Source organism: Stegostoma tigrinum, unplaced genomic scaffold (genome assembly GCF_030684315.1).
Source record: "Stegostoma tigrinum isolate sSteTig4 unplaced genomic scaffold, sSteTig4.hap1 scaffold_118, whole genome shotgun sequence".
NCBI lineage: Eukaryota > Metazoa > Chordata > Chondrichthyes > Orectolobiformes > Stegostomatidae > Stegostoma > Stegostoma tigrinum.
The window spans coordinates 358477-381813 of record NW_026728068.1 but is presented as its reverse complement, the minus strand read 5'-3'; the positions used below and the strand labels follow the sequence as shown (position 1 = coordinate 381813).

The window sequence follows — 23337 nt, the reverse complement described above, 5'->3', positions numbered from 1 at the left end:
ACCATTAATTGTATAAGTCCTGCCCTTGTTTGTTACACCAAAATTCAACGCCTCACATTTATTCAGATTGAATACAATATGGTTTTTTTTGAGCCCATTTGATCAAGATCCCTTTGTAATCTTAGGTAACCTTCTTCACTGTCTATTATGCCCCTATTTTGGTGTAACCCATAAACTTACGAACTGTACCTTCTATATTCTCATCCAAATCATTTATATAAAATGACAAAAGAGGATCCAGAATTGATCCTGCTGGAACCCTGCTGGTCACAGGCCCCCAGTCTGAAAAGCAACCCTCTGCCATTACTCTCTGGCTCCTGCTGTTAAGCACACACATGCACACAGACACACACCCTTTCTATTGTTCCTACATCACCTAAAACCTAGAACAGTGAGCTGCCGTTTTGTCCATCTCACAGACAAGTTTCTGTCATAGCTATGAGTTCATCAGCTTTAACTTTAAGACTCGTTGCATTGAAAAGAAAAGTTCTTCAGAGTTACTACATATTCTGATTCTCTCATCTTTCTTTTGTAATTGCTGTGCTCTCCTCACATTCAGAACGTTCCTCATCAATCCTTCTGTTTACGCTGCTACGTATAATTCCCCCACTCCCCATCTCTGTCAATATAAAGTCTCCTTTAATGGAATGAGCAAAGCTCCCTGCTGAGATCTTGATCCCTTTCCAGTTTACATTAGACCATTCTTTGTCTTTTCTACCCCGAAAGACATTCCAATTGTCCAAAAACCTGAATCCCTGAACAATTCACGAGATCTTCACCATCGATTTGTCTCCTTTAACCTTGTTCTCCCTACCTCGTTTGGCATTGGGAGTAAACAAGAAAGCACGACTCATCAAGTTTTTTCTTTAAATATTTTACCTAACTGATCAAATTCACTTTGTAGTGCTTTTAATCTTTTCCCTAAAAATGTCATTGCTATCAATGTGTACAATAATTTCTGGCCTCTCAATCTCACCTTTGACAAGAGATTTGACATGTTTCGAGACGTCCTTAATCTGAGCACAAGGCAATTAACAAACCATCCTAAATTTACACTCACTGCTATAGAATTTCCTGTTTAAGCCTCTGACAGGAGAGTCCCCTACAAAAATAATTCTATTAAATCTCCCGAAATTCTGCATAACATAAGAATCATTCCAAGTGTCGAAAAAGTGACTGGCCATTCCGTTTTCCTCAGAGAGACCACGTCCTTCAACAGTTCCAAAAGCTGAATATCTGGCAGAGGGATACCACTGGAGACATTCTTACTTATCCTAACAGTCACACATCTCTCCTAACAGTGCTGGGTCGTACAGCTGAACATATGTCGAACTCTGATGAAACTGCAGGTTCCATTAATGAAGCCCAAGATCCCACACAGTCTCCTCAATGCATTTTAGTTATGTTCTCTCTTCGATAAAGATTTGTACATAGTAACTCCCCGCTCCATGCACTTTGCGTCTGTGCCATTCAAATATATATTCCCCTTCCACGTTGTTTCCCTCAAGATGCATAAACTCACTGTGTGTTCTAAAGAAGAGATGTTTATTCAAAATATTAACTGTGGCTCCACTATTCCTGCCACTTGGAAAACAGGACAGTACAGCACCGGAAGAAGCCCTTTGGCCCACCACATCTGTTCTAATATTGATGCCACTCTGAAGTGATACAATCTGCCTGTACAGGATCTATATCCCTCTCTTCCCTGCCTGTTCATATGTCTGCCCAAGTGCCTCTTAAATGTCGTGATTGATCGTTTCTGCCTCTATCACCTCCCAAGAGAGTACATTGTGGCCGCCTATCACTTCCTGTATAAGAAACGTGCCTCATACAACTCTTTTTTTAAACTTTCCCCCTCTAACCTTAATCCATTTGCCCCTAGAATTTGTCATTTTCACCTGAGGAAAAAGGCTCAGTGTCCACTGTCTCCCTTTCAGGTCGCCCCTCAGCCCCTCGCTCTGTGTAATGATAACGATCCAAGTTTGTCCAAGCCAGGCAAAATCCTGGTAAACCTCTTCTGCAACCTTTCCGAAGCCTCCACCCTCTTCCTGTAATGTAGTGATCGAAACTGCACACATCACTCCAAAGGTGGCCGAATTACAACTTTCTATTCAGCCCCCTGACAGAAGAAAGCCAGCATGCCATAGTCCTCCTTTACCACTTTATGCATAGGTGTTGCCACTATCAGAGACCTATGGACTTGGACCTACAGATCCATCTGTATATCAGTGCTACTCAGGGTTCTTCCATTTATTGTTTACGCTCCCCTTGCAATTGGCCTCCCAGGATGCATCACCTCACAGTTACGTGTGCGTGTGTGTATGGTCTCAGGTCTGATCCTTGTGGGACAGCGCTAGCCCTGACCTCCAGTCAGAAAAACACACTCCACAACTGTTGACGGGTGAAATATCAAACAGGAGTCTTGTGTTCTGTGTTCAGCAGCATGAGCAACCTTTATGCGGAGCTCCTTAGCAATTCATTGTGGGAGATTTTCTGGTGCTGTCTCACTCCACCCAACCAAGTGTAACATTTTTATGCATTTCACATTACAGCAATGACACGCAATGTTATAATGTAATTGTTAGCCATATTTGCCTAAGCGATACATCCAGTCCAGTAAACGCATGGTTAATGGCTCTACAGAACTTGGTGCTCCCACAGTCTGTTGATGTTTAACTGTTTCCTTTATTATTTGCCTTTAGAATACCTGTTGTTAAATCACATTTCAATCCTGACAGTTTTGTACTCCTTCCCAAACATTTACCAGCTGCACCACATTAATTACGAATAACCTCAATGCTCCGTTATCACTGAGGGCTCTTCCAAATTTGGTTGGGCTTTATTTTCGCTGTTAACCCAAATTCATAAGATTAGAAATGATATTAATTTCTACTACTTATTGTAAGTTCTTTAAAATAAACTCTAACGTTACTACAGTTCTGTGACAGCTGACAGATTGGGAACAGCGGCTCTCTCACTTGACCTGAGAAATCAAACAAACAGTCTCTCTGAATTGCAGTTCCAGTTACACACTCCAGCACTCAGATGTGGCCAGTGAGTTTTGAATCAGTATTTAACTCATGGATAAATCTTTACTGCCTCTTCTCTAAACACTCTGCATCACTAATTTTCTTTACTTAGTGAGACAGCATCAATTTGAATTTCACTCTCATCTGTGGAATTCAATCTCTTCACAAATTTACCATGTCATTAAAAGAAACTTGTTTATATTCTTCAAATTTCTAGGCGCCATAACCGCATCTTCACTCTATTTTGTAATCTGTTTCTGCCACTTTTCCGTTGATCACTGGGTGGCCCTTCTGCAGTCCTAATTACTGCGTTTTTACAGCCATCTTTTGTCCCCGCTCCTGGCTCTGTAATGAGAAGGTTAAATTGTGAATTGTGTGCAGCACATGACTCTAGGAGTGATAGTGATAGAAATGGGCTTCGTGGCAGTATGGAAAGGGAAGGGGTGAAGCTGGCTGTGGCAGGCATGCAGCAGACTGAAATAAGAATGAGAGTGAATTGATTAATATGGACCCCAATAAGTATTACATATAATCAAGCCTGAATTATGGGCTTAGGACAAAGGCCAGTGAGGTTTGAATATGAATAATTCCCAAAGCGGGTGATGGCGGTGGCCACCAGCCTGTAAAGAACAGGAACCCAACACAACTTGCCATAAGGGTGAATGGTTGTGTTTGGACTTTGTATGTCTTCACTTGGGACCACTGCTTCCACTTTGGCCCCCACTTTTTCATATCTACAAGAGCGCATATCTCACTGTAATAATCACCTAGTAGGGGCTGACCCATCGTGGTCACAGTGGCACATGATGGGATAATACTTTCACCAGGACCTGATCTCCTGGATTAGGAATGCCAGCTCAGATGTTGCTATGCTCCCTTTCTAAATCTCTGATTCTCTGTCCGTCTCCAACTTCCCCTCACCGCTCATGCAGCTGTTTTGCCAGTTCTCTCTCAGATTGTTTCACCCTATTATTTCCATCGCACGTTTCCAGTTGTTCTCCTACCACACCCTCCCGCAGCTGAATAGCCTGTCTAGTCACAAATTCAAAAGGGGGTCAACCTCAGTTTCATTCGAATAGTGGGGTGTACTCTAAACCATCCTTGCCTTGTCTCTTTCAGGGTCTTAGACCAGTTTCCAGTGTTTGGTTAATTTGTTCGACGTGAACTTTGGGGCTGGTACGGGAGATGGAATCTCCATTTAGTACCTAACAGCACACGTACTGTTTAATTACTTTCCCTGTAAATGTGTCCCTTTTTGAGAATTTGCAGGGGAATGCTTCCACGCACCCAGTAAATCTCGGGTGAGGCGGCCATGTAAAATTACTGATAGCGTGCGGGGATGTGCAGGCTCAATCTGTTAACCATGGTAGTTGTGGGGTTACAGGGATAGGGTGGACTGGGTCCCTCTTCAAAGGGTCTGTGTGGACTTGATGGGCTGAATGACCCATCCCAAATGTCGGGATTCTACAATCTATGATCTAAGAAAAGACTGGATCAGCTGGGTTAGAGACCGGATCGACTGGGTGTGTACTCATTGGAATTTAGTAGAATGAGGAGGGTATGGCATAGAAACATAAAATTCTAATGAGCCTGGATGGGCTAGGCGTAGGAAGAGTATTCCGGATGATGTGGAAATCTCAAACTGGGGGTCACAGTCTAAGAATAAAGCCTTTGGGACTGAGATGCAGAGCAATCCCTTCACCAAGAATGTGAACCTGTGGAATTCTCTCCCACAGAAAGCTATTGGGGCAAATGAATTAGATATATTCGAGAGGGAGCTGGTTGTTTCCCCTTATGGCTTAAGGAAGGAAGGAGTATGGAGAGAGGGTAGGAATGTTATGCTGAGATTACACAATCAGTCATGATCATACTGAATGGTTGTGCAGGCTCAAAGGGTCAAATAGCCAACTCCTGCATCTACTTTTCTGTTTCTATATGTTTAGACATTCAGCATTTATTTTTCTGGGGTCGGGAACCCGTTGAATCCATCTGCAATTGTTCCCATTAGCCCCCTGGGTTATGGCTACTGTCTGCATTTAATCTTTTCCCTGACACTGTGTGCAGAGTCTTCGATAACACTTTATTATATCATCCCCTACTCCAGGCCACCACCAGCAATGAGGCATCTGATATTGCATTTTATACCACCCAGCATGGGCCAGCCGATGGTATGTGGTGGCACTGTCTGATCCTATGTCTTCCTGATTCCATCTTGTCCTCTCATTGCCCCACCCTTTTCCCATTCACATTTCTCGTGTTGTGGGGCTGTTTCTTGAAATGTCTTCAAACTTACTTTTCTTCCTCCAGTAACTGCTGCCACTGCCACTTCCTCAAATATCTGTACTGTTTCAGTAAGTATTTTAGCTGCCTGACCCGCATACTCATTGCCCTGTTGTTGTGGGGTTTCTACTTTCCTGTGAGCTCTAATCTTCATTACTGCTGCTTCAGTCACAAAATTAGCTGCTTCCATCAACTCTTTAATCTGGTCTTCGTGCTGTATGTGGCCTCCAGACAAGGTGACGTACCCGCGCTGAGGCCAGGCCAATATATGGTCGTGAACTATACCAAAGTCATCAGGACTGTCTGTGTATATGTTGACTCTCTGGCTCCTGGCTGATGTCAGGGCTTTTAGTCGTTGTGCCAGTTCTGAACATTTTCCGCATAATTCCTACAATAATTAAACAACCCTCAAGTTTGCCTTTTTCCTTTCACGGTGTGTGACTGGGTAGTTGAAAATCGCATTCTTTTGTTTTTGCGGGACTATCCTGTGTCCCTACCTGACTGATATCCCAGACAAATCACTCCCTGTCATTCCAATTTGCTTTCTGTGGTTTAATTTTAAGCCCTGCCTGGCACATGTGACTCAATACTCTATTGAAGATCCAGATATGCTCTTTCTGACTGACTGAGGTGATGAGGTCTTGGTAAGATCAGTTTGGCTAATTCCGTGAACCATACGTCAGTGGAATATGGCTGGAATATTGTGGAATTGCCAGAACAACTGGGAACATGTGTGCTGTTTTCCTCAGAGTATTCTTATTCTGGGATTCCAGGTCCACAGGTACAGATCTGGACTGAGATAGTATCCTGTTGCGATTTCAGCCTGTTAAGTACAGTGTGCTTTTGCTACTGTAGGATACTGTTCAGAGACAGATGTGTTCAGGGAGGTATAATCAATAGGGAGGCAATCTGAGTCATCAGGCTTCAGTGAATTAGTTTGGGATGCTATAGTATCAGTGATAATGGGAACTGCAGATGCTGGAGAATCCAAGGTCATAAAATGTGAGGCTGGATGAACACAGCAGGCCAAGCAGCATCTCAGGAGCACAAAAGCTGACGTTTTGGGCCTAGACCCTTCATCAGAGAGGGGGATGGGGTGAGGGTTCTGGAATAAATAGGGAGAGATGGGGAGGCGGACCGAAGATGGAGAGAAAAGAAGATAGGTCGACAGAGTTTAGGTAGGGAGGGGATAGGTCAGTCCAGGGAAGACGGACAGGTCAAGGAGGTGGGATGAGGTTAGTAGGTAGATGGGGGTGCGGCTTGGGGTGGGAGGAAGAGATGGGTGAGAGGAAGAACATGTTAGGGAGGCAGAGACAGGTTGGACTGGTTTTGGAATGCAGTGGGTGGAGGGGAAGAGCTGGGCTGGTTGTGCGGTGCAGTTGCGGGAGGGGACGAACTCGGCTGGTTTAGGGATGCGGTGGGGGAAGGGGAGATTTTGAAGCTGGTGGAGTCCATGTTGATACCATTGGGCTGCAGGGTTCCCAAGCGGAATATGAGTTGCTGTTCCTGCAACCTTCGGGTGGCATCATTGTGGCACTGCAGGAGGCCCATGATGGACATGTCATCTAAAGAATGGGAGGGGGAGTGGAAATGTTTGGTGACTGGAAGGTGCAGTTGTTTGTTGCGAACTGAGCGGAGGTGTTCTGCAAAGCGGTCCCCAAGCCTGCGCTTGGTTTCCCCAATGTAGAGGAAGCCACACCGGGTACAGTGGATGCAGTATACCACATTGGCAGATGATCCCCTGTTCTCAATTCCTCCGCCTCCACCGCATCTGCTCCCACGATAAGACATTCCACTCCCGCACATCCCAGATGTCCAAGTTCTTCAAGGACCGCAACTTATCCCCACAGTAATCGAGAACGCCCTTGACCGCGTCTCCCGTATTTCCTGCAACACATCCCTCACACCCCGCCCCCGCCACAACCGCCCAAAGAGGATCCCCCTCGTTCTCTCACACCACCCCACCAACCTCCGGATACAACGCATCATCCTCCGACACTTCCGCCATCTACAATCCGACCCCACCACCCAAGACATTTTTCCATCCCCACCCCATCTGCTTTCCGGAGAGACCACTCTCTCCGTGACTCCTTTGTTCGCTCCACACTGCCCTCCAACCCCACCACACCCGGCACCTTCCCCTGCAACCGCAGGAAATGCTACACTTGCCCCGACACCTCCTCCCTCACCCCTATCCCAGGCCCCAAGATGACATTCCACATTAAGCAGAGGTTCACCTGCACATCTGCCAATGTGGTATACTGCATCCACTGTACCCGGTGTGGCTTTCTCTACATTGGAGAAACCAAGCGGAGGCTTGGGGACCGCTTTGCAGAACACCTCCGCTCTGTTCGCAACAAACAACTGCACCTCCCAGTCGCCAACCTTTTCCACTCCCCCTCCCACTCTTTAGATGACATGTCCATCATGGGCCTCCTGCAGTGCCACAATGATGCCACCCGAAGGTTGCAGGAACAGCAACTCATATTCCGCTTGGGAACCCTGCAGCCTAATGGTATCAATGTGGACTTCACCAGCTTCAAAATCTCCCCTTCCCCCAACGCATCCCAAAACCAGCCCAATTCGTCCCCTCCCCCCACTGCACCACACAACCAGCCCAGCTCTTCCCCTCCACCCACTGCATCCCAAAACCAGTCCAACCTGTCTCTGCCTCCCCAACCTGTTCTTCCTCTCAGCCATCCCTTCCTCCCACCCCAAGCCGCACCCCCATCTAACTACAAACCTCATCCCACCTCCTTGACCTGTCCGTCTTCCCTGGACTGACCTATCACCTCCCTAGCTCCCCACCTATACTCTCTCCACCTATCTTCTTTTCTCTCCACCTTCGGTCCGCCTCCCCATCTCTCCCTATTTATTCCAGAACCCTCACCCCATGCCCCTCTCTGATGAAGGGTAAGGCCCGAAACGTCAGCTTTTGTGCTCCTGAGATGCTGCTTGGCCTGCTGTGTTCATCCAGCCTGACATTTTATTATCTTAGTTTGGGATGCTGTCGGTCTGACAATTACCTGCTTCGGCCAATTGTTCATGATCACAATTGCTGCCTCCTCAGCCCCAGCTTTGATGGGGTATTGTTTTTGTGGTGGAATGAGAGGGCCCTTGATCTTTTCCAGGGTTTACAGATAATAACCCATGTTCCTGCTTGTGATTGGGTCCCAAGTGTAACTTCCCAGATTGCCTGACTGTCCCAGTCTCCCTACAGTGTCGCTACTCTGGAGATGCAGCCTTCTTTTTCCTCCTTCCCATGTCCTGCTTGGAGGGTCCCCCGTCGTAGTTCGGGAATCTACAACGTGAGATGCTCCTCATTGTTTTCAGAAATCAACCCCCAGAATGTCACGTTCCCAATCTGCATCTGAAAAGGTTCACTTCATCTATCACTGAGTCATCGAGATGTGCCGCATGGAAATGGACCCTTCAGTCCAAGTCTTCTATGCCGAGCAAACATCCTAAATTCATTCAGTCCCATGTGCCAGCATTTGGCCCACATCACTTTAAACCGTTCTTGTTCATATACCCATCCAGATGACTTTTAAATGTTGTAATTCTACTTTCATCGACTGCTTCCTCTGGCAGCTCATTACATACATACACCACCCTCTGTGTGAAAACATTGCTCCTTTAAATCCCTTTTAACTCTTTTCCTCTCATCTTAAACCGATACCCTCCGGTTTTGGACTCCCAACCCTGGGAAAAAGATCTTGACCATTCACCCCAATCCATGCCCATCATGACATAGAAGCCTCTGTAAGCACTGACTCCCCACCTCTTTTCTCCCCCCCCTCCTCGTGCCCCCCAGCCCCAGCCGACAACATTGCAGGGAAAATAGCCCCAACCTATTCAGCTTCTCCCTTCTGATCAAACCCACCAATCATGGCAACGTCCTTGTAAATATTTTCTGAACCTTTCAAGTTTCACAACATCCTTCCTGTAACAATGAGATCAGAATTCAATGCACTATTCTAAAAGTGGCCTAAGCAATGCCCAATATGTCTGCACCGTGACACACTAACTCCTAGATTCAAGACTCTGACCTATGAAGGCACACGTACCAAATGCCTTCCTCCCTCCCTTGTCGACCTGCAACTCCACTTTCAAGAAACTATGAACTTGCACTCCAAGATCTCTTTGTGCAGCAACACTCCCAGGGACTTCCCATTAAATCCATAACTTCTGCACTGATTTGCCTTCCTAAAATGCAACACCTCACATTAATCTAAATTAACCTCCATCTGCCACTCCTCAGCTTATTGGCCCATGTGGTAAGGATGTGATTGTACTCTGGAGATCACCTCCTTCACTATTCACTACACCACTGCTTTTGATGTTATCTGCAAACTTTACCTCCTATATTCACATGCAAATCATTTGCGTAAATGACAATAAACAACGTCCTTTTGTCCGTCACTGTCTGTCCAAGGTTTAACTTTGATCCACAACGGTGCCATAGGCACTGCCTTCTCACACTTCCAGGTCATCCCACACATTGTTGTCCCTCTGCCCATAAATGGGTGTTTTGTCATCCAACCCATTTGAGTCAGTGTTATCGTCCTTCCCTTCCTATAACAACCATCTTGACCTTTTGCTTTAAGCCCTCGTGTAAGAGCTGCCACCTTTGCTTGTTCCCATTTCTCATTGGTCATATTTCTGATGGAGGCTGTCAGAGTTACAGCTGCCTTCTCATATTGACATATTTTTCTTGTCTATTCCACCAGGGTCTCTGCTCTGGTTTTAGGGCGCCCAGGTCTTAACCCTTCCTGATCATCTTCATGATCAGTTTCTTTTTGCAATCCAATACAATTTGTAACAACCACCCCTCGAGGCCTTTTTTTTTTGTTGTTGTCCTTAGATAGGGCCCATTCAGAATCCGTTTTGGCCACCTTGGGCTTATGCTTCCCCTCGTGCCCCACTTTTCCACCACGATGTCCTGCTGTGCGGTTCAACCCCTCCCAGGTGTGGATGAGGTCTGTCAATTGTCCACTGAATTCAGCACAGCTCCCTTCTCCCTCATTGTTCTTATTATATTGCCAAGAGCGATTCTGGGGTTTACTGTCTGCCTAAAGTGTGGTAAATATTGAAGATACTTACGTGATTAGGATCCACAGCTGATCACTGACTGGTTTAATATTCTGCTCACAGAGCAGAATGTTGGAGGAGAAATATAAAAGAGGGGCCGAGAGACAATTAGTCGATATTCATGGTGCCTGTTAAACTGTACAGTGAAATATATTTACTTTGATTCATGGATTTGATAATAATGAAACATATTCTGTGATTATTAGAATACAGAAGAACAAAGTGTGACATTTTAAACTTCACTTAATAATAACTTGACATTCATTTTATATATCTACAGAGCTGAAAGTAGACTGATTATTAAAGTGATATTAATGTGATCACAGCAAAAAAAATCATTAGGAGCTAACAATAATTAACAAAATAAGCAATATGATTATTTGCACTAATTCTTGTATTGAAAATCCAGCCTTGTTTAATGTTTCTAAAATACTACGCTAGTCATTGTAATTCAAGAATACAGTAACAATGATGTCAATTAAAAAGAAGACTTTAATTTTAGCTTCACTGTGATAATGGACCAATGCAATAATTGGATGACTGCACTGTAAACTGTAAAGATATATAATATCGGCTCTGAGAAAAATAATTTGGTTTACAAGGTGTTCTGTACTCGGAATAATTAGAAATTAATTGTGATTATGAATTAGCCATTTAAAAGATCATTACTGTAATTGGCTAAAAATATTTACATTTTGCTAAGATAATCGGACCAAGGAGCATACAGGTTGAAAATGTGTTTATTCAACAGAATACACAAGAGAGAGTTTTCCCCAGGAACTAATTGTAAATACACAGCTCAAAGTAGCTTGAAAAATATATAGAAGCCAAATGATCATTGAATTGAAAAAGATTACATAGTTATAACTGACAGTTTAAAAGTCCAAGTATTTTGGCTACATGTTCATGTTGTTCATAGAGGCAACATGTGGATCAAAGTTAAACCTGGATGGACAGTCGGGGACAAAAGGATGCTGCTTTTTGTCATTTACATCAATGGTTTGACTGTGAATGTCGGAGGTAGGTTTGCAGATGACATCAGAATAAGTGGCAGATTTTCATGTTGGGATTCTTGTCTGTTTAACTATAATCTGTTCTGTTCTCAGTGTAAGAGGCTCTTCTTGTGCATGATGGGCTGTCACTAACAGTGTAATTTACCCGAGAGTCCTGGGATCAGGTTTCCTTTGCCTGCAAATCAGGCGGCCAGTAAACTATGCACCGGCTTTTCTTTGGCGCAGCAGAGATTCATTTCTCAGTGAATAAGTGTTCGATCATAAAGTTATTTCACTCAGAATGGTTTCTAGCACACACCATCCACCAGTGTATCTGGAAAGTTTTTTTTCTGAACAATTCCAATCTCTACCTGTCGATCTGATGGTACTTGTCAGTTTTATGAGAATTCAACCCTTTGTTGCTGAGCTATTTTTGTAAATGATTCGGTAAATCTATTGCTTCACTGTGGAGTCTGAAGTCGTTATGAGCCGGTTTCACCAGTTCGCCACACTAACTTACCCCGTCTGTCTGTATTGTACTTTTTTTAGCATTATCTTATCAGCAAATTCTTTCATTAAAGTGACGAGGAGTGATTTTTTTTTTACGTGACTTTTTTTTTCTGTTTAGCATTTTGATTTAAAACATAAGACAATGGTTTGTATTTGTGAGGGGGTGATATTGCTGTGTGCAACAGCCTGTCATTTATGGGATTACGTTCCCTAGAACACAGTGTTCTTTTGTCTCCAAATTACACATGATGTTACTGGAGCACCTGGAAAAAGGATGTGTTCATTGCAGTGTGAATTCCATCAATGTACTTTGTAGAACCTTCTGAAGCCAGAGATACACAAATGTGTGTAGATTTGTTTTCCACACTTAAGGAAGCAATCATTAGCATTTGAGTGATTGTAACACAGGGGCACCAGACTCATTCTTGCAACTGGAGATTATAATGAGGTGCGACTGAGTAGGCTAAATCTGGATATCCTGTATTGCATGTGAATAAAGAGGTGTTCTGTTTGCACTGTATGTTATTACCAAAGACAGTGACAGGATACATGTTGGCAGCTATCTTTGCTGATAGGAATGTAACGTTATGGATCAGTCTGAAAGTGGTAGAACAGCCTGAGTGCCTGAGATAAGCAGAAATATCTTCACTCAAATACCTGTGAATCTGTGATCATGTCCACCTCGAAGTGAATCTGACCACATTCCAAAAAATGGTTTGCAATGTTTGTGATGCTAAGGGGATCAAAACACGTTGCAAAAACTGGATGAGTGCTGAGAAGTCAACAGTGATGTGACTCACATGAAGTGTGGATGCTGGCAAATTGAAACAAAACAGAAAATGCTGCAGAAACCTCGCCAATCTGGCAGCACATGTGGAGAGAGAAACAGAGTTCAGGTTTCAGGTCTGATGTGATTCTCCTTTGGAACAAACAATGTTAAACTGCAGGATAATAAAATGTGAGGCTGGATGAACACAGCAGGCCCAGCAGCATCTCAGGAGCACAAAAGCTGACGTTTTGGGCCTAGACCCTTCATCAGAGAGGGTCTAGGCCCAAAACGTCAGCTTTTGTGCTCCTGAGATGCTGCTGGGCCTGCTGTGTTCATCCAGCCTCACATTTTATTATCTTGGATTCTCCAAATCTGCAGTTCCCATTATCAATGTTAAACTGCAAGTCAGGCTCCAGGTGTGAAATAATGTAAATCTGACTCAGTCTCTGAAGAAGGGTCGAGGTCCGAACCGTCAGCCTTCCTGCTCATCTGATGCTGCTTGGCCTGCTGTGTTCATCCAGGTCTACACCTTGTTATCTCTATCTCCTGAAGTTCTTTTTCAGAGAAGCAATCTTCCCGTTTGTTTGATTGTGGCACTGAGAGTGCACTACTGAAACAGAAAAGATGCTTTCTGTGTCTCAGTGATGTCTGGGTATAAATTAGTGTCTGTTGTTCATCGCTGAGACTGGACGGGAGTTCTGATACACTGGAATCTTCAATTGAAAATTCTGTTTTTTTTTTGTTGAAGATCAGGAAGGCTTTCTCCTACGCAGGGAATCAGCCCACGATCACTGATCTTCGCTGACCATGACAGGACTCAAACCTAGAGGCTATTTTTTGTGATTAACACAGTCAGATGTGCTCGACCGTACTCAAACAGTCCTGTCTTTCCCCACGCCCCAGCTTCATGATTCTGAGTAAGAGGATCTCAATGTAGACACATTCCCTATATATGGGACAAACCGGCATAGATCCACTATCCACATTTTCCCTCAGAACACATTCCTGACAAAATATTTAGTTATAGTGAAGGTTAGACTGCTTGAAGTGTCGTCACTGTTCTCACAGAAGTAATTGAACTGTGTTGTCTCGATAGTTCATTTTAATCATTTATGGATGTGCCTGTAGTTTTCATTTCAAGTGGGATCTAGAATGTATCAGTCCTTAGAGGTGTTTCTGAGGAAACATGTCACTGTTTTCAGGGAGCTCCTTGGGAAATGTATCAGTGTTTTCTCGGGGTGGGGGGGCGGTGCGGGGGGGAGAATGTCAGTGTTTATGGGGACGATCAAAATGTGCCTGTGGAAAGGTGTCAGTGTTTATTGAGAACCTCCGGTGAGTGTATGATTATTTACAGAGTGTCTGTGGGGAATGAGTATCGGATTCTGGTTTGCAGAACTTTCCTGATGTCTAAGCGGCTCCCAAACCTGTGATTCTGAACACTAGATTTATTTATGGGGATGTGAATGAGGAGACTTTAGACAAGTATTTAAGGGCAAAGGAATCTCTCTTTATTTAGTAGCATAAAGGTAATTAGAATTTAAGAAATGGGTATCTCAGTAAATTCTATGAAGTTAATACAATACACTATGGAAAGAGACCACCACTATTAGACATTATTTACTGACACACAGAAAACAAGCATTTACACTGTCTGCCTGAATTGCTCCCAATAGGGTCCCAATGCTCTGCCACCGATGTTGGAATTTGGGATCTCAGGGTTTCTGCTCCCATCCCAGAATGTGATTTTTCAAGTCCCAGTGGTCCCTCTGGATTACCACACCTAGAGCCTGGATGAAGACTTGGGACTGTGTGGGTTTGTACGTTTGGGTTGAGTCGGCTGATGCGCAAAGGTGTGTTTTGGTGAGTAGCCATTTCTGTTCACCTTTTGGGTTCTCACCTCAGGTTGTGACTGAGGACTCGTGGCTTCGGTGAAGTCAATGATTGCTTGTGCTGGTCAGTGTCTGGTTTGGATGGCCTGGGTCAGGTTTTTGCTGATGGTGTTCTCAGTTCAGAAAGTTTGGATCCCGTGTTCGGAAGCTCTTTGTTCAGTTTCCTCCTCCCATAAGATCGGGGCTGGCAGTTATACTGACTGAGAGTCCCATTAACTTCACACCAGATTTGTAGTTTTCACTCTGCTCTTGATGTTCTTTTCTGAGGTTAATTAGCTTTCCGATGGTTAGAGCGTGTGTGAATGGATTGGAATGTCAAGTATCTCTGTAGGCTCCGTACTATCTGTGCTGCATAGCCCGAGGTGTAAAAGCTGTCTTGGATCAGTTCCTTTTGGATCAGGGTCTGTTGGTTTCGGTTAATTGTCCTTTAAGTGAGGAGGTGCAACATGGGATTCCAGGCCGAACAATAATTTTCTGAAGAAGGGTCTAGGCCCGAAATGTCAGTTTTCCTGCTCCTTTAATGCTGCTTGGCCTGCTGTGTTCATCCAGCTCCACACCCTGTTATCTCAATAAACCCACACAGCAATCTCCGTTCCCAGGCATGATTATTGTGTTGTGTCTTTCTCGCAGATTCAGTCCAACTGTCTCTTTGAAAAGTTTGGAAGTCTAGGATTCTGCCCAGAAACGCAGGATTGGTCGAAATGTTTTACTGTTGTCGATTTTTAAACTGGGTCCTGCTTGAATCAGCACTTGTGCAGGTTTCCCAGTGAGTGTGTCAATATTCACAGTGAGCCTGTGGTTAATGAGTCAATATCTATAGAATTTTTCCAGTGATTGTGTGGGGTGCTATTTACAGAATGATCACTTGGAACTATCTCAGTACCCCAGGGAGTTGCTGGGGAGTTTGTCCTCACTGCAGTGAGTGAAAGGTATTTAAGGTATCCTTGGGGAGTGTGACAGTATTGGCAGTGTGTCTGGGGTATTCATTCAATATATACAGTGGGTCCAGAGGGACTTTGTCATTATTTACTTGGGGGTCCCTGGTAGTGTATCACTATTTACAGCGGGGGTGTTCGGGGAGATTCTGATGTTAATACAGTATCCCTGGGGAGTGCGTCAGTATTTACAGGGAATCGTGACAGCATTTTGATGGATCCCATGCAGAGGAGATTGAGGGGTAACCCGACAGGTTTAAAAGTCCTGAGCGGTATTGATAAAGTGAATGGCAGATTGCAATTCAAGAGGGTGGGGATTTCAAGGCTGGGTCATACTTACCAGGGGAGAGGAGAAAGATTTTAATAAATGCATGGAATTTTATTTTTGTTTACACAGGGTTCATGTACGGGATGGCCTTCCGGAGGAAGTACTGGGTGCGGGTACAGTTACAGCATTTAAAAGGCAGTTGGGTAAGTACATGAATAAGAAATATTCAGAGGGGCACGTCCCACATTCCTGTGCTTGGTCACAGTTCAGTTTGGGTTTATGGTTGGCATGGACTGGTTGGACTGAAGGATCTGATTCTAGGCAATATGGTTCTGTATCTCTAAAAGCAGTATCCTCAGGGAAGTCAGGATGAGTGTGTTAATATTTACAGGGGTTCCAGAGGGGATGCATCAGTATTTACAGCATGTCCTGGGAGGATTTTCAGCATTTCCTGGGTGTTTCTGGGGAGGGCCTTAATATTTAAAGGGCATTCCTGAGAAGTGTGACGGACTTTTACAGGAAATCCCAGGAGAGTGCATCAATATTTACAACAAATCCATTGGGAGTGTGTTAACAATTTCTGGGAACCTGACTGGGAGTGTTTCAGTATCTACAGGAGGGACTGGGGAGTGAGTAATGTTGACAGGGAATTTGTGCACGATGTGTTAGTATGTTGAGGGGTCTCTGGGCAGTATATCAGTATCTGCAGCGAATCCAAAGGGAACGTGTCAATAATTACTGGGTGTTCCAGATGGAATACAACAGTCTGTACAGTGCGTCTCCAGGGAAGTCTGTCAGCATTTACAGCCGGTCTAGGGTGACTCTGGTGATAACGTGGTGTGAGGCTGGATGAACACAGCAGGCCCAGCTGCATCCGAGGAGCAGGAAAGCTTGACATTTCAGGTTGGGACCCTTCTTCTGATGTTGTTTACTTGAGTTCAGTGGGACTGTCAGTATTTACAGGCGATCTTTGTGTGCGTGTCAGTATTTTAAAAAGTGTTCCAATGTAATGAGGTAGAGTTCACAAGGAATCACCAAGAAGGGTGTCAGTTTGTAGAGGCTTCTCATAAGGAAATTGTTAGTATTTGCCAGGATTCTCACAGGGTGTATTTCACAGAATGTTGTTGACAGTGTGTCATCGTTTACATAAGATGGTGTCCATGTTTACATGGGTCCGGTGGTGGTGTGTCTGCGTAATAGGCTTCCACAGAGAGACCACAGTGAGTCTCCAGTGACTGACGGTAATTTTCAGGTGTGTCCAAGGACAGTTTCAGGAATTTGTGCCTTTGGGAGTGTGTTCATAATTATAAAGGATTTGTGGGGTAATGAGTCAGTGTGTATAGAGATTCCCCAGTGAGCGTGTTCGTATTTACACAGTGGGTGCAGGTGCAGCAGGGGTTGAAGAAGGCAAATGGTATGTTGGCCTTAATAGGGAGAGGATTCGGGGAGATCTTGCTGTATTTGTGCAGGGCCGTTGTGAGACTGTATCTGGAGTACGATGTACAGTTTTGGCTTCTGTTATCTGAAGAAGGATGTCCTGACCATAGAGGCAATGCTTACCAGACTGATACCAGGTTGGACTGACACATGAAGAGACGTTGGATTGATTAGTAGAGTATTCAATGTTTATGAAAATGAGGGTGGATCTCATGAAAATGTACAAAATTCTGACAGGTCTAGACATAATAACAGTAAGAGCAATATTCCCGATGACTAAAGAATCTGGAAGCAGGGCTTACAGTCTGAGGACACAGGATAGGCCACTTAGAACTGAAATGAGGAAAAATGTCTTTGCCAGAGATTTATTTTTCACTCATTCATGGGATGAAGACGTCTCTGGCTAGGCAGCATTTATTGCTCGTCCCTAATTGCCCAGAGGGCAGTTAAGAGTCAACCACTTTGTTGTGGCTTGGAATCACATGTAGGCCAGCACAAGTAAGGATGGCAGTGTCCTTCCCTGAAGGACATTAATGAACCTGATGGGTTTTGTCAATAATCAACACTGGATTCATGGTCATCATTAAACCCCAAATTCCAGGTATTTGTTGAATTCAAATTCCACCCTGTGCCATGGTGGGATTTGAATCCAGGTCCCCAGAACCTATATTCACCAGAATATTATCTGGCTCTGTTGTTTAATAGTTCAGTAATAATGCCACTGGGCCATTGCCTCTGTGTCTGTGGAATTCACTGCCACAGAAAGTGGTTGAGGCCAAACCATTCAATGTTTCCAAGAAGAAGTTTAATCGAATTACGGGAATAAAGAGAGCACATGATATTAGGGAGTCAGCTGGATCAGAGGCCCGAGTTCGAGAACCAGCCATGGTCATAGTTATTGGTAGCACAAGTTTGAGTGGGCAGATATCTTCTACTTTTACTCCTTATTCATATTTATGTTCTTACGTATGTTAAGGGGCCCCAGTGAGCAGGCCAGGATGTTAAAGGGACCATGGGGAATGTGTTAGTATTTACGGTGGGGTCCCATGGTGTCCTGGGGATTGCATCAGTTTTTACTGTGGGTCTCAGCGAGTGTGTTGGTGTTTCCAGTGGGTTCCAGGGGTCCTGGGGATTGCATCAGTATTTATGGCGGGTCCCAGGGGATGCATCGGTCTTTCATGGGTATGTACAGAGTGTAGCACCATACTGGATGAACTGAAGCTGCTTCCACTTTTACAAGGGTCTCAGCTCGTGGTAGGCGGGTGTAGTGTGTGACTTTAAAAAGGTTATTTTGTCATTTATTTTTTGAAGATTGCTTGTAAAGGCAGAAGTGGGAAGTGTTTCAGGGGTTTTAGGAGGCCTTTAGGTTTTTTGTTTTAAAAGAAACTTAACAATGAAAGAGGAGTGGCCAGTTCAGGCTCTCTAGTTATATTTCAGCTGGAGCAGCCATGAGGTTTGTGCGTCCAGAAGGTTTGCAAGCTTCAGTAAATAATTCCTAACTGGCTTTCTCGGAAATCTCTCTCTGGATGTTGTTCCCTTCTGCCTTTAAGAATCTGTGTTTGAAATTACCTTTTAGCCAACGGGTGTGTTTATGGGATGTGACAAGATTGGAGCAGTTAATTTGTAATAGTTACTGTATTGGGTGTGTTAGGCTTTCCGATATTTTGTTATTCTAAATTCCACTTTCTTCTGTTCATGTTTTAATTGTCGTGTTTAAATAAATTTGTTTTGCTTCAAACCAAGTGCATCATACCTGGAACACCCACATGACATCTGCCTCTTAAAATAAGAAAGTTAGGGTCGAAAGGTAAGTGTGGAGTTGGAAGAACACAGCAGGCCAGGCAACATCAGAGGAGCAGAAAAGTTGGCATTTCAGGTTGGAATAATGGGAACTGCAAATGCTGGAGAATCCAAGATAACCAAGTGTGGGGCTGGATGAACATAGCAGGCCAAGCAGCATCTTAGGAGCACAAAAGCTGACGTTTTGGGCCTCGACCCTTCATCAGAAATGGCCCCTTTTCTGATGAAGTTTCTCGGCCTGAAACGTCAGCTTTTGTGCTCCTAAGATGCTGCTTGGCCTGCTATGTTCATCCAGCCCCACACTTGGTTATCCTTCTGACTATCTCAAAATTAGGGTTTCGGCTCCTTTGTTAAAATCTTGTGAGGAAATTCCCGCCTGGCCCATAACAGATTGGGCGCTCTTGCCACAATAATTCTACAATTCCACTTTGGGTTTCGGGTTAATTGACTCCAGGGTGGTGAGTGGTTGTTGTCAGTGTCTTTTGGTTCGGGTGTTGCATTCCCTTGGTTTAAACAGGGGGTGCCTTGTGTAGGAATGGCTCTTTCAGTCATCACTCAGATTTCTGGGGGTGGAAGCAGTGACTTTGGGGTCTTTGCAAAAAGTGACCACGGCAAAGCTGTTGGAATTGGCAGACAGGCTGGAGTTGGGGTTACCCTCGTCTGTGAGGAAAGGGAAGGGACTGACAACACTCTTTGGAAATGGCTAGGATTCAGTTGCAGATGAAGCAGCTTGGACAGGAAAAGGAACTCAAACAGCCTGGATTCTGGTTAAAAGCAGAGGAAGGAGGAAAGAAAAGAATCACCCTAGCAGATAATGTGGATAGTCAAAATCTCTTTCTCCAGTGAAAAAAATGTCAAATACTTGGGTGCCCGGCATGGAGGAAATTTCAAATGAGATCTGTGGGGCGCATGAATGAAGTTGTGTGGGATTGAGACAAATGCAATAAACAGGCAGAGGATCGAGGGATATGGACAATGTGCAGGCAGATGGCATTAGTTTAGAATAACATTGTGGTAGGCACAGCCGTGGTAGCCTGAAGGGCCTGGTGCTGAGCTATACCGTTTTATTTTTAATGCCGTTGGGGAAAAGAAACACTAAGAATCTCAAATATTTCATTATATTTCTCCCTCCTTCTTCTAAATGACAATGCGACAAGCTCAGACGACTTAACCTGTCTTCGTTAGAAAATCCCTCCATTCCCAAGATAAGCCCAGTGAACCTTATCTGGCCTGTCGCTAATTCAAGGATATCTTTCCAAAGGGCTGTCATACTGTTCATAATATTCTTGGTATAGTTTGACACAACTTATTTATTTTAGCAAGGACTCCCTATTTTTAAACTTCATTCCCTTTTTAATAATTGTCAGAATTTGATTTGCCTTCTCTATGACCTGCTGAACCTGTAAGCGCCCTTTTTCAGATTGATACTTATAAATTCCCGAAAAGCTTTGTGCAGTCAGTCTGAAGCCAACACTGAGCCTGACAGTAAGTTAGAAATGTACTGGACTGTATTTGTAAAGAATATGACAATAAACAATAATTGCACCCTTTGAAACAACAGAAGATACATGAGTTTATGAAAGGGAATTTTTTGATGATCCTGTTCGATTGCATTTTTTTAGGTGTGGCTATCAATTGCAGAATAAGTAAGGGGAGGGAGGGGATTGGCATTAGGGAGATATGGTTAACTTGAATTTTCAAAATCATTTTGACGAGTTTGAACAGGGGCTGGAGAGCATGTAGGGACTGAATAGGGCCTCTTGACGATCAACAAAGCCATTATATGTGGGATAACTAGAGATGGATACAATCCTAAACAAGTATTCCACTTCAGTATTTACTGTGTAGAAAAATATAGCACCTCAGGAACTTGGTGAAATAAATTGTGATCACAAGAAAAGAGTCCACAATTGAGAGCATGAGGTGTTAGGAGTCTTAAAATGCACAAAGGCAGATAAATCCTCAGGCCTTGATCAGGTTTATCCCAGGACATTGTGGAAGGCTAGGTAAGAAATTGTGAGCTGCTCCAGCAAGATATTTATATCATCAACAGCCATGGTGAGATGTCAGAAGACTGGACGGTGGGTAATGTTGTTGCATCACTCAAGGGGCTGCAAGGCAAAGCCTGGAAACTACAAACCAGTGACACTGACGTCAGTGGTGGGTAGTTTGTTGGGGGAGATCCTGAGAGACTGGCTCTTCGTGCATTTGGAAAGGCAAGGATTGATTAGGGCTCGTCAGCACGGCTTTGTGTGTGGAAAATCATGGCTCAGAAAGTTGATTGATTTTGCTTTGAGGAGGTAGCCAGGAGATAGATGAAGGCAGAGTGGTACTTGGTTCTCAGCAAGTTTAGATCACATGGCGTCCTATGAAAGCTTGCCAGTTGTGTACAAGATTGGCTTGACAGTGGGTGCTGGCAGAGATTTGTTCTTCCTGGAGGCCTATGCGTGTGCCACCAGGTTCGGTTATGTTATGTGTCATTTATATTGATGATTTGAATGAGAATATAGGAGTCATGTTTAGTAAGTTTGTGGGTGACAGTAAAATTGGTGGTATCATGGACAGCGAAGGAGGTTATCTAAGAATTCAGTGAGATCATGATCTATCACGTTGATTGGATGAGGAATAGCAGATGGAGATTGAGGTGGATAAATGTGAAGTGTTGAATCTTGCAAAAACAAACCAGTGCAGAACACAAACAGCTAATGTTCAGGCCCTAGACGGTGTTGTCAAGCAGGGAGACTTAGGGGCACGGATACATAGTTCCCTGAAAGCGGTGTCACAGATAGATGGGGTGATGAAGGTGACATTTGGCATGCTTGCTTTCATTGGCCAGAGCATTGGGAATAGGAGATTGGGATGTCGTGCTGTGGCTGTACAGGATATCCATGAGGTCACCATAAAAGCATTCTTAATTATCAGGAAACACTTAACTGGTTCACTTGTGTCCTTTAGTGAAGGTCATCTGACATTCTTAGCTGCTCCAGCTGACATGTGATTTCAGACCCACAGCAACATGGCTGACTCTGAGCTGTGCTGTGGCAGTTAGTGTTGGGCTATGATTGCTCGACCAGCTGGTGACATCCTCATGCCATGAATGATTTAAATAAAAGTACATATTTCCCTCCCTACCTCTACAGACACCTCCAGATCTGCAATTCCTCCTGGATTTGTAACATTGTTCAGGCCCTTGCCACTTTCCGTAACACACTCATCACCTCCAGCACCTTCAACTTTCCCTGTTCCTATCATCTCAATAAATCCCGACAATGTTTCATGTTCCTAATACATTCCTCTGCTAGTAAATCCCTTTAATACCTGCGTCCATACTTTGGTAATAAAATGTGAGGCTGGATGAACACAGCAGGCCAAGCAGCATCTCAGGAGCACAAAAGCTGACGTTTCGGGCTAGGCCCGAAATGTCAGCTTTTGTGCTCCTGAGATGCTGCTTGGCCTGCTGTGTTCATCCAGCCTCACATTTTATTATCTTGGAATTCTCCAGCATCTGCAGTTCCCATTATCTCCATACTTTGGTAGCTGTCTTTTGCTGAACAGTCTCTTTCTTCTGATTTTGTTCTTTTTTTTTTGTCGTCTTCTGGGGCTCTTTCAATTGAATATATTCCTTTACACCCTGAGTGAGACACAGCTAGGAATTTCTTGCTGAGCTTTTGTCAATGGAATGCCCTTTTTGTTGGATATTTTACAATGTTCTTTCAAATGTTTCCACTGTTCATTTGCATTTCAGTTAGTTTACTCTGTCTACACTGGTCACTTCCCCTCTCAATGTCATACAGTTGGCTTTGTTTCTGTTTAATTGTTGCTTGTTCTTTGTCTGGTCACATTAAAACTTCATTATACCTTTGAATTCCACTTTTTTCATAATTTCCCTTTGGATCTCTGTGTGACATGACTCATTTATTCAGCTTCATCACACAAGAGTCGACCTGGGATAGTTCCGTCCCTAGCCAATTGCACAACATGTTATTCAAAGAAACACTGACAAAAATATTCTCCAAGCTCCTTTTCGAATGCCACCATTTTATTGCACATACTTTGAACATTCCAAAAAGTAACATTATCATGTACTTTATACTACAAGTTCCTGTCACAAACTGATGTATGGTTTCTGTGAAGCTCCGTGCTTCCTGTCCCTTTCTGCTTGTCTTCAGCCACATCACCATGCTGTTCCAATCACATTTTCTGTTTGGATTTGGACATCTCCTTTCCCCTGAACCCTGTCCCTGCATCCTCTCTGTCAGTTTAAAGCTCTCTCCACAAACATTATAACATGATTGGCCAGGACACTGGTCCCAGCACGGTTCCAGTTATTATTTATT

The 23337-nt window shown here is 44.0% G+C and overlaps 1 long non-coding RNA gene across 2 annotated transcripts in view; it reads right to left on the bottom strand.

The window, feature by feature from the left end:
• Window positions 1-2425: 2425 nt before the first annotated feature.
• LOC132207663 (uncharacterized) overlaps window positions 2426-23337 on the bottom strand; it is a 63454-nt gene continuing 42542 nt past the window's right edge. For both annotated transcript variants that reach the window (XR_009443683.1, XR_009443681.1), the window contains one exon: window positions 2426-3374. This is a non-coding gene — a long non-coding RNA (uncharacterized LOC132207663). The remainder of the gene's footprint in view (window positions 3375-23337) is intronic.